This window comes from Phyllobates terribilis, unplaced genomic scaffold, assembly GCF_046119375.1.
Source record: "Phyllobates terribilis strain yellow unplaced genomic scaffold, ASM4611937v1 Scaffold_525__1_contigs__length_1214945, whole genome shotgun sequence".
NCBI classification, from domain to species: domain Eukaryota; kingdom Metazoa; phylum Chordata; class Amphibia; order Anura; family Dendrobatidae; genus Phyllobates; species Phyllobates terribilis.
Window position 1 is genome coordinate 362931 of NW_027363285.1, and position 12215 is coordinate 375145.

A 12215-nucleotide genomic window follows, 5' to 3' on the forward strand; every position below is an offset into this window, starting at 1 on the left:
ACGGCTCAGCAGACAGTATCACACAGGATAGGATTAGATACACGGCTCAGCAGACAGTATCACACAGGAGAGGATTAGATACACGGCTCAGCAGACAGTATCACACAGGATAGGATTAGATACACGGCTCAGTATCACACAGGAGATGATTAGATACACAACTCAGTATCACATGATAGGATTAGATACACGGCTCAGTATCACACAGGATAGGATTAGATACATGCCTCCGTGTCACAGGATAGGATTAGATTCATGGCTCAGTATCACAGGATAGGATTAGATACACTGCTTTGTATCACACAGGATAAGATTAGATACACGGCTCAGTATCACAGGATAGGATTAGATACACGGCTTTGTATCACACAGGATAGGATTAGATACATGGCTCAGTATCACAGGATAGGATTAGATACACGGCTTTGTATCACACAGGATAGGATTAGATACACGGCTCAGTATCACAGAGGATAGGATTAGATACACAGCTCTGTATCACACAGGATAGGATTATATACACGGCTCCGTATCACAGGATAGGATTAGATACACGGCTCTGTATCACAGAGGATAGGATTAGATACACAGCTCTGTATCACACAGGATAGGATTATATACACGGCTCCGTATCACAGGATAGGATTAGATACACGGCTCAGTATCACAGAGGATAGGATTAGATACACGGCTCAGTATCACAGGATAGGATTAGATACACATTTCAGTATCACACAGGATTAGATACAGGTTGCTCTCGGCTGTCAGTCTCGTGTATCCGCTGTCCTGCAGGTTCGGGTACAGACATGTCGGGGGCGCTCTCTCTGGACTCGGTGACCCTGTTCCAGCAGGATCCTGGCGGTGTGACGTATCGTATCCCGGCTCTGCTCTTCTTCCCTCCATCTTCTTGGCCTTGGCGGAGAAGCGCTCGTCCCCCGATGATCAGGACGCCCTGTACCTGGTGGTGCGGCGCGGTCGGGTGCAGCGCGGGGAGGTGCAGGTACCGACTCCTCATGTCACCTCTCTCCGCGTCTGATCTTGTGACTTTCCAACGTCTCCATCTGTTTTGCCTCCTTAGTGGGAAGACGCAATGCCGGTGAGCCACGCCAAGTTACCGGGGCACCGGACCATGAACCCCTGCCCGCTGTACCATCCCGACACCGACACCGTCTTCCTCTTCTTCGTCTGTGTAAAAAGCGAAATCTCCGAGTTCCGGCAAATCATAACCGGCCGAAATGCCGCCCGGCTCTGCTACGTCACCAGCCGCGACCACGGCCAATCGTGGAGCCTACCGAAAGACGTGACGGAGGAGGTCCTGGGTGAGGACCTGAAGAGCTGCGCCACCTTGACGGTTGGCCCCGGTCACGGCGTCTGCTCTCCGTCGGGCAGGCTGATCGTGCCCGCGTACCTGTACTACATCCACTCCCGCGTCTGCGGCCTGCCCGTCCCCTGGAAGACCAAGCCCCACTCATTCATCTTCTACAGCGACGACCGCGGAGAGAGCTGGCACAAGGGCAGCGGACTGTGGCGGCAGAAGACAGGGGAGTGCGAGGTGGCCGAGGTGACCTGCAGCAGCGGCAACGACCTCCTGTACTGCAGCGCCAGGACCGGTCAGCGCTACCGGGTGGAGGCGACCAGCAGCCCCCAGTCCATGGAGTTCACAGATGCCCACTACAATAAAAGCCTGTGTGAGCCGCCTCATGGCTGCCAGGGCAGTGTGGTGAGCTACAGGCCTCCGGAGGCAACTCAGGACGAGGCGGACGGCGGGGAAGAGTCGCCCCTTCAGCATAGCGTCACGTCCTGGCTCCTCTACTCCCATCCCACCAGCAGCCGGGGCCGCGTGGACTTAGGAGTCTACTTGAATAAATCACCCCTTGTGCCGTCCACCTGGACCCCACCGTGGGTCATCAACGAAGGTCCCAGCGGGTACTCGGACCTGGCGGTGTGCCAGGACACTCACTCCTTCGCCTGCTTATTTGAATGCGGAAAGGACGCGGCGTGCGAAAAGATCGTCTTCCGGAGGTTCACGATGGACGAGCTGCTGAACAATTCCTCTAAGCCCTAATCACGAGTGTCGGGGCCTCCGCCAAGTCTCCGGGTGCCAAAAGTAACCCAGTATAGGAATGCACTGAGGGGCCACAAGATGGCGCCATCCACCACTCTCCTGACCCCCGATACACGCTCTCATACTGCTCATTAGATGGTGTCTGATCCCCCCCTGTAATTAACAGGTTCTATCCACTCCTCTCTATCATGGACACCTTAAAGGGATCTTCCCATGAACTATATCATCCCCATCCACGTGTCTGATGCCGTCTCTGCCCAGCACCACCTCACCCTCTGGAGCCGTCTCTGCCCAGCAACTCCTCACCCTCCGGAGCCGTCTCTGCCCAGCACCTCCTCACGCTCTGGAGCCGTCTCTGTCCTGCACCTCCTCACCCTCCGGAGCCGTCTCTGCCCAGCACCTCCTCACGCTCTGGAGCCGTCTCTGTCCTGCACCTCCTCACCCTCCGGAGTCGTCTCTGCCCTTCACCTCCTCACCCTCCGGAGCCGTCTCTGCCCTGAACTTCCTCACCCTTCGGAGCCCTCTCTGCCCTGCACCTCCTCACCCTCCGGAGTCTTTTCTGCCCTTCACCTCCTCACCCTCCGGAGCCGTCTCTGCCCAGCAACTCCTCACCCTCCGGAGTCGTTTCTGCCCTTCACCTCCTCACCCTCCGGAGTCGTCTCTGCTCTGCACCTCCTCACCCTCTGGAGCCGTCTGTGTCCTTCACCTCCTCATCCTCCGGAGCCGTATCTGCCCTTCACCTCCTCACCCTCCCGAGCCGTATCTGCCCAGCACCACCTCACCCTTCAGAGCCGTCTCTGCCCAGCACCTCCTCACCCTCCGGAGCCGTCTCTGCTCTGCACCTCCTCACCCTCCGGAGCCGTCTCTGCCCTGAACCTCTTCACCCTCCGGAGCCGTCTCTGCCCACCACCACCTCACCCTCCGGAGCCGTCTCTGCCCACCACCACCTCACCCTCTGGAGCCGTCTCTGCCCAGCAACTCCTCACCCTCCGGAGTCGTCTCTGCCCTGCACCTCCTCACCCTCCGGAGCCGTCTCTGTTCTGCAACTCCTCACCCTCCGGAGCTGTCTCTGTCCTGCACCTCCTCACCCTCCGGAGCCGTGTCTGTCCTGCACCTCCTCACCCTTCAGAGCCGTCTCTGCCCAGCACCTCTCCCTCCGTAGACGTCTCTGCTCTGCAACTCCTCACCCTCCGGAGCTGTCTCTGTCCTGCACCTCCTCACCCTCCGGAGCCGTCTCTGTCCTGCACCTCCTCACCCTTCAGAGCCGTCTCTGCCCAGCACCTCTCCCTCCGTAGACGTCTCTGCTCTGCACCTCCTCACCCTCCGGAGCCGTCTCTGCCCTGAACCTCCTCACCCTTCGGAGTCGTCCCTGACCTTAACCTCCTCACCCTCCGGAGCCGTCTGTGTCCTGCACCTCCTCACCCTCCGGAGTTGTCTCTGCCCAGCACCCCCTCACCCTCCGGCATCGTATCTGCTCTGCACCTCCTCACCCTCCGGAGCCATCTCTGTCCTTCACCTCCACACCCTCTGGAGCCGTCTCTGTCTTGCACCTCCTCACCCTCCGGGCTTGTTTCTGCCCAGCACCACCTCACCCTCCGGAGCCGTCTCTGCCCAGCCCCTCCTCACCCCCCAGAGCCGTCTCTGCCCAGCACCTCCTCACCCTCTGAAGCCGTCTCTGTCCTGCACCTCCTCACCCTCTGAAGCCGTCTCTGCCCTGCACCTCCTCACCCTCTGGAGTTGTCTCTGCCCTGCACCTCCTCACCCTCCGGATCCATCTCTACCATGCACCTCTTCACTCTCCGGAGCCGTCTCTGCCCTGCACCTCCTCATCCTCCGGAGCCGTATCTGCCCTTCACCTCCTCACCCTCCAAAGACGTCTGTGCCCTGCACCTGCTCAACCTCCGAAGCTGCCTCTGCCATGCACCTCCTCACCCTCCAAAGCCGTCTCTGCCCTGCACTTCCTCAGCCTCCAATTCCGACTCTGCCGTCCTCCTATTCACCGTCCGGAGCCGTCTCTGCCGTGCACCTCTACACCATCCAGAGCCGTCTGTGTCCTGCACCTCCTCACCCTCCGGAGTTGTCTCTGCCCAGCACCACCTCACCCTTCAGAGCCGTCTCTGCCCAGCACCTCCTCACCCTCCGGCATCGTATCTGCTCTGCACTTCCTCACCCTCCGGAGCCATCTCTGTCCTTCACCTCCTCACCCTCTGGAGCCGTCTCTGTCTTGCACCTCCTCACCCTCCGGGCTTGTTTCTGCCCAGCACCACCTCACCCTCCGGAGCCGTCTCTGCCCAGCCCCTCCTCACCCCCCAGAGCCGTCTCTGCCCAGCACCTCCTCACCCTCTGAAGCCGTCTCTGTCCTGCACCTCCTCACCCTCTGAAGCCGTCTCTGCCCTGCACCTCCTCACCCTCTGGAGTTGTCTCTGCCCTGCACCTCCTCACCCTCCGGATCCATCTCTACCATGCACCTCTTCACTCTCCGGAGCCGTCTCTGCCCTGCACCTCCTCATCCTCCGGAGCCGTATCTGCCCTTCACCTCCTCACCCTCCAAAGACGTCTGTGCCCTGCACCTGCTCAACCTCCGAAGCTGCCTCTGCCATGCACCTCCTCACCCTCCAAAGCCGTCTCTGCCCTGCACTTCCTCAGCCTCCAATTCCGACTCTGCCGTCCTCCTATTCACCGTCCGGAGCCGTCTCTGCCGTGCACCTCTACACCATCCAGTGCCGTCTCTGTCCTGCACCTCCTCACCCTCTGAAGCCGTCTCTGCCCTGCACCTCCTCACCCTCTGGAGTTGTCTCTGCCCTGCACCTCCTCACCCTCCGGAGCCATCTCTGCCATGCACCTCTTCACTCTCCGGAGCCGTCTCTGCCCTGCACCTCCTCATCCTCCGGAGCCGTATCTGCCCTTCACCTCCTCACCCTCCAAAGCCGTCTGTGCCCTGCACCTGCTCAACTTCCGAAGCTGCCTCTGCCATGCATCTCCTCACCCTCCAAAGCCGTCTCTGCCCTGCACTTCCTCATCCTCCATTTCCGACTCTGCCGTGCTCCTATTCACCGTCCGGAGCCTTCTCTGCCCTGCACCTCTACACCATCCAGAGCCGTCTCTGTCCTGCACCTCCTCACCCTCCAATGCCGTCTCTACCCTGCTCCTATTCACCATCCGGAGCCTTCTCTGCTCTGCACCTCTTCACCATCCGGAGCCTTCTCTGCCCTGCACCTCCTCACCCTCCGGCGTCGTCTCTGCCCTGCACCTCCTCACCCTCCAATGCCGTCTCTACCCTGCTCCTATTCACCATCCGGAGCCTTCTCTGCTCTGCACCTCTTCACCATCCGGAGCCTTCTCTGCCCTGCACCTCCTCACCCTCCGGCGTCGTCTCTGCCCTGCACCTCCTCACCCTCCAATGCCGTCTCTACCCTGCTCCTATTCACCATCCGGAGCCTTCTCTGCTCTGCACCTCTTCACCATCCGGAGCCTTCTCTGCCCTGCACCTCCTCACCCTCCGGCGTCGTCTCTGCCCAGCACCTCCTCACCCTCCGGCATCGTATCTGCTCTGCACCTCCTCACCCTCCGGAGCCATCTCTGTCCTTCACCTCCTCACCCTCCAATGCCGTCTCTGCCCAGCACCACCTCACCCCCCGGAGCTGTCTCTGCCCAGCACCTCCTCACCCTCTGAAGCCGTCTCTGCCCTGCACCTCCTCACCCTCCGGAGTCGTCTCTGCCCTGCACCTCCTCACCCTCTGAAGCCGTCTCTGCCCTGCACCTCCTCACCCTCCGGAGTCGTCTCTCACGTGCACTTCCTCACCCTCCGGAGCCATCTCTGCCCTGCACCTCTTCTCTCTCCGGAGCCGTCTCTGCCCTGCACCTCCTCATTCTCCAGAGCCGTATCTGCCCTTCACCTCCTCACCCTCCGAAGCCGTCTCTGCCCTGCACCTGCTCAACCTCCGAAGCTGCCTCAGCCCTGCACCTCCTCACCCTCCGAAGCCGTCTCTGCCCTACACTTCCTCATCCTCCAATTCCGACTCAGCCGTGCTCCTATTCACCGTTTGCAGCCGTCCCTGCCCTGCACGTCTACACCATCCAGAGCCGTCTCTGTCCTGCACCTCCTCACCCTCCAATGCCGTCTCTACCCTGCTCCTATTCACCATCTGCAGCCTTCTCTACCCTGCACCTCTTCACCATCCGGAGCCTTCTCTGCCCTACACCTCCTCACCGTCCGCAGCCGTCTCTGCCCTGCACCTCTACACCATCCAGAGCCGTCTCTGTCCTGCACCTCCTCACCCTCCAATGCCGTCTCTACCCTGCTCCTATTCACCATCTGCAGCCTTCTCTACCCTGCACCTCTTCACCATCCGGAGCCTTCTCTGCCCTTCACCTCCTCACCCTCCGGAGTCGTCTCTGCCCTTCACCTCCTCACCCTCCGGAGCCGTCTCTGCCTTGCACCTGCTCAACCTCCGAAGCCGTCTCTGCCCTGCACTTCCTTACCCTCCAATTCTGACTCTGCCGTGCTCCTATTCACCTTCCGGAGCTGTCTCTGCCCTGCACCTCTTCACCATCCAGAGCCGTCTCTGCCCTGCACCTCCTCACCCTCCAATGCCGTCTCTACCCTGCTCCTATTCACCATCTGGAGCCTTCTCTGCCCTGGACCTCTTCACCATCCGGAGCCTACTCTGCCCTTCACCTCCTCACCCTCCGAAGTCGTCTCTGCCCTGCACCTCCGAAGCCGTCTCTGCCCAGCACCACCTCACCCTTCAAAGTCGTCTCTGCCCAGCACCTCCTCACCCTCCGGAGCCGTCCCTGTCCGTCACCTCCTCACCCTCCAGAGTCGACTCTGCCCTGAACCTCCTCACCCTCCGGAGCCGTCTCTGTCCAGCACCTCCTCACCCTCCGGAGCCGTCTCTGCCCAGCACCACCTCACCCTCCGGAGCCGTCTCTGCCCAGCACCACCTCACCCTCCGGAGCCGTCTCTGCCCAGCACCTCCTCACCCTCCGGAGCCGTCTCTGCCCAGCACCACCTCATTCTCTGAAGCCGTCTCTGTCCTGCACCTCCTCACCCTCCGGAGTCGTCTCTGCCCTGCACCTCCTCACCCTCTGAAGCCGTCCCTGTCCGTCACCTCCTCACCCTCCAGAGTCGACTCTGCCCTGAACCTCCTCACCCTCCGGAGCCGTCTCTGTCCAGCACCTCCTCAACCTCCGGAGCCGTCTCTGCCCAGCACCACCTCACCCTCCGGAGCCGTCTCTGCCCAGCACCACCTCACCCTCCGGAGCCGTCTCTGCCCAGCACCTCCTCACCCTCCGGAGCCTTCTCTGCCCTACACCTCCTCACCGTCCGCAGCCGTCTCTGCCCTGCACCTCTACACCATCCAGAGCCGTCTCTGTCCTGCACCTCCTCACCCTCCAATGCCGTCTCTACCCTGCTCCTATTCACCATCTGCAGCCTTCTCTACCCTGCACCTCTTCACCATCCGGAGCCTTCTCTGCCCTTCACCTCCTCACCCTCCGGAGTCGTCTCTGCCCTTCACCTCCTCACCCTCCGGAGCCGTCTCTGCCTTGCACCTGCTCAACCTCCGAAGCCGTCTCTGCCCTGCACTTCCTTACCCTCCAATTCTGACTCTGCCGTGCTCCTATTCACCTTCCGGAGCTGTCTCTGCCCTGCACCTCTTCACCATCCAGAGCCGTCTCTGCCCTGCACCTCCTCACCCTCCAATGCCGTCTCTACCCTGCTCCTATTCACCATCTGGAGCCTTCTCTGCCCTGGACCTCTTCACCATCCGGAGCCTACTCTGCCCTTCACCTCCTCACCCTCCGAAGTCGTCTCTGCCCTGCACCTCCGAAGCCGTCTCTGCCCAGCACCACCTCACCCTTCAAAGTCGTCTCTGCCCAGCACCTCCTCACCCTCCGGAGCCGTCCCTGTCCGTCACCTCCTCACCCTCCAGAGTCGACTCTGCCCTGAACCTCCTCACCCTCCGGAGCCGTCTCTGTCCAGCACCTCCTCACCCTCCGGAGCCGTCTCTGCCCAGCACCACCTCACCCTCCGGAGCCGTCTCTGCCCAGCACCACCTCACCCTCCGGAGCCATCTCTGCCCAGCACCTCCTCACCCTCCAGAGCCGTCTCTGCCCAGCACCACCTCATTCTCTGAAGCCGTCTCTGTCCTGCACCTCCTCACCCTCCGGAGTCGTCTCTGCCCTGCACCTCCTCACCCTCTGAAGCCATCTCTGTCCTGCACCTCCTCACCCTCCGGAGTTGTCACTGCCCTGCACCTCCTCACCCTCCGGAGTCGTCTCTGCCCTGCACCTCCTCACCCTCCGGAGCCGTCTCTGCCCTGGACCTCCTCATCCTCCGGAGCCGTCTCTGTCCTTCACCTCCTCACCCTCCGGAGCTGTCTCTGCCCTGCACCTCCTCACCCTCCGAAGCCGCCACTGCCCTGCACTTCCTCACCCTCCCAATTCTGACTGCCCTGCTCCTATTCACCGTCCGGAGCCGTCTCTGCCCTGCACCTCCTCACCATACGGAGCCGTCTCTGCCCTGCACCTCCTCACCCTCCGGAGCCATCTCTGCCCTGCACCTCCTAACCCTCCGGGCCGTGCAGCTGCCTCCATTCTGCTTTTTATGTGTTTTTCATCTGTTTCTTCTTATCTTTTGATTTGTTTGTTGATACATTTTTTTATGACATTTCTCTTCTGTAAATCTCTTTCTTCCGAGTAGTAATTGTTTTGTGATTACTTTCTGCAGCTCATCCGGGTTATCCAAAATAGTTCAGACCATCCTAAATATTGTCTGTTAGTGTAGCAGTAATGAGCGAGAACGACCTCTACTCGGAGAATACAGCCATGGTCGTATCCAGACTCCTCTGTCCCCTGCAGACTCCTCTGTACCCTCCAGACTCCTCTATCTCCTCCAGACTCTTATGTCCTCCTCCAGACTCTTCTGTCCTCTTCCAGACTCTTCTGTCCTCCTCCAGACTCCTCTGTGCTCCTCTAGACTCCTCTATCCTTCTCCAGACGTCTCTCTACTCCACAAGACGTCTTTCTTCTCCTCCAGACACCTCTGTTCCCCTCCAGACTCTTCTGTTTCCCTCCAGACTCCTCTGTTCCCCTCCAGACTCCTCTGTTCCCCTCCAGACTCCTCTGTTCCCCTCCAGACTCCTCTGTCCCCTCCAGACTCTTCTGTTTCCCTCCAGACTCTTCTGTTTCCCTCCAGACTCTTCTGTTTCCCTCCAGACTCTTCTGTTCCCCTCCAGACTCCTCTGTTCCCCTCCAGACTCTTCTGTTTCCCTCCGGACTCTTCTATTTCCCTCAAGACTCTTCTGTTTCCCTCCGGACTCTTCCATTTCCCTCCAGACTCCTCTGTTTCCCTCCAGACTCCTCTGTTTCCCTCCAGACTCCTCTGTTTCCCTCCAGACTCCTCTGTTCTCCTCCAGACTCTTCTGTTTCCCTCCAGACTCTTCTGTTTCCCTCCAGACTCATCTGTCTCCTCCAGACTCCTCTGTCCTCTCCAGATTCCTTTGTTCTCCTCCATGCACTTCTGTTCCTCTCCAGACCCCTATGTCCTCTCCAGACCCCTCTGTCACTCCAGACTCTTCTGTTTCCCTCCAGATTCCTCTGTCCCCTACAGATTCCTCTGTTCCTCCAGACTCCTCTGTTCCCCTCCAGACTCCTCTGTTCCCCTCCAGACTTCTCTGTTACCCTCCAGACTCCTCTGTCCCCTCCAGACTCCTCTGTCCCCTCCAGACTCCTCTATTCCCCCCCAGATTCCTCTGTCCCATCCAGATTCCTCTGTCCCCTCCAGAATCCTCTGTTCCCCTCCAGACTCCTCTGTTCCCCTCCAGACTCCCCTGTTCTCCTCCATACTCTTCTGTTCCTCTCCAGACTCCTCTGTTCCTCAGACTCCTCTGTCCTCTCTGCACTCCTCTGTTCTCCTCCAGACTCTTCTGTCCTCCTTCAGACTCCTCTGTCCTCTCCACACTCCTCTGTCCTCTCCACACTCCTGTTTTCCCCTCCAGACTCCTGTTTTCCCCTCCAGACTCCTCTGTTCCCCTCCAGACTCCTCTGTTCCCCTCCAGACTCCTCTGTCCTCTACAGACTCCTCTGTCCCCTACAGATTCCTCTGTTCCCCTCCAGACTCCTCTGTTCTCCTCCAGACTCCTCTGTCTCCTCCAGACTCCTCTGTCCTGTCCAGACTCCTCTGTCCCCTTCAGACTCCTCTGTCCCCTCCTGACTCCTCTGTTCTCATCCAGACTCCTCTGTTCCCCTCCAGACTTCTCTGTTCCCCTCCAGACTTCTCTGTTCCCCTCCAGACTCCTCTGTCTCCTCCAGACTCCTCTGTCCTCTCCAGACTCCTCTGTTCTCCTCCATACACTTGTGTTCCTCTTCAGACCCGTCTGTTCTCCTCCAGACTCTTCTGTTCCCCTCCATACTCTTCTGTTCCCCTCCAAACTCTTCTGTTTTCCTCCATACTCCTCTGTTCTCCTCCAGACTCCTCTGTTCTCCTCCAGACTCCTCTGTCCCCTACAGACTCCTCTGTTTCCCTCTATACTCTTCTGTTCCCCTCCAGACTCCTCTGTTCCCCTCCAAACTCTTCTGTTCCCCTCCAAACTCCTCTGTCCCCTATAGACTCCTCTGTCTCCTCCAGACTCCACTGTTCCTCTCCAGACTCCACTGTCCTCTTCAGACTCCTCTTTTCCCCTACAGACTCCTCTATTCCAATCCACATTCCTCTGTCTCCTCCAGACTCTTCTGTCCCCTCCAGATTCGTTAATCCCCTCCAGACTCCTCTGTCCCCTCCAGACTCCTTAATCCCCTCCAGACTCCTTAATCCCCCCCCAGACTCCTCTGTTCCCCTCCAGACTCTTCTGTTCCTCTCCAGACTCCTCTGTTCCCCTCCATACTCCCCTGTTCCCCTCCATACTCCCCTGTTCTCCTCCATATTCTTCTGTTCCCATCCAGACCTTTTTGTTGCCATGCAGACCTTTCTGTTCTCCTTCAGATGCCTCTGTTCTCCTTCAGACTCCTCTATCCTTCTCCAGACGTCTCTCTACTCCACAAGATGTCTCTCTTCTCCTCCAGACACCTCTGTTAACCTCCAGACTCTTCTGTTTCCCTCCAGACTCCTCTGTTCCCCTCCAGACTCCTGTTCCCCTCCAGACTCCTATGTTCCCCTCCAGACTTCTCTGTCCCCTCCAGACTCTTCTGTTTCCCTCCAGACTCCTCTGTTCCGCTCCAGACTCTTCTGTTTCCCTCCAGACTCCTCTGTCTCCTACAGACTCCGCTGTTCCCCTCCATACTCTTCTGTTCCCCTCCAGACTCCTCTGTTCCCCTCCAGACTCCTCTGTTCCCCTCCAGACTCTTCTGTTTCCCTCCGGACTCTTCTATTTCCCTCAAGACTCTTCTGTTTCCCTCCGGACTCTTCCATTTCCCTCCAGACTCCTCTGTTTCCCTCCAGACTCCTCTGTTTCCATCCAGACTCCTCTGTTCTGCTCCAGACTCTTCTGTTTCCCTCCAGACTCTTCTGTTTCCCTCCAGACTCTTCTGTTTCCCTCCAGACTCATCTGTCTCCTCCAGACTCCTCTGTCCTCTCCAGATTCCTTTGTTCTCCTCCATGCACTTCTGTTCCTCTCCAGACCCCTATGTCCTCTCCAGACCCCTCTGTCACTCCAGACTCTTCTGTTTCCCTCCAGATTCCTCTGTCCCCTACAGATTCCTCTGTTCCTCCAGACTCCTCTGTTCCCCTCCAGACTCCTCTGTTCCCCTCCAGACTTCTCTGTTACCCTCCAGACTCCTCTGTCCCCTCCAGACTCCTCTGTTCCCTCCAGACTCCTCTATTCCCCTCCAGATTCCTCTGTCCCATCCAGATTCCTCTGTCCCCTCCAGAATCCTCTGTTCCCCTCCAGACTCCTCTGTTCCCCTCCAGACTCCCCTGTTCTCCTCCATACTCTTCTGTTCCTCTCCAGACTCCTCTGTTCCTCAGACTCCTCTGTCCTCTCTGCACTCCTCTGTTCTCCTCCAGACTCTTCTGTCCTCCTTCAGACTCCTCTGTCCTCTCCACACTCCTCTGTCCTCTCCACACTCCTGTTTTCCCCTCCAGACTCCTGTTTTCCCCTCCAGACTCCTCTGTTCCCCTCCAGACTCCTCTGTCCCCTACAGACTCCTCTGT

General features: G+C 58.9%; 1 pseudogene; it reads left to right on the forward strand.

Annotated features, from left to right (window-relative positions):
* Window positions 1-806: 806 nt before the first annotated feature.
* Window positions 807-2065, forward strand: LOC141231549 (sialidase-3-like; annotated as a pseudogene).
* Window positions 2066-12215: the final 10150 nt, after the last annotated feature.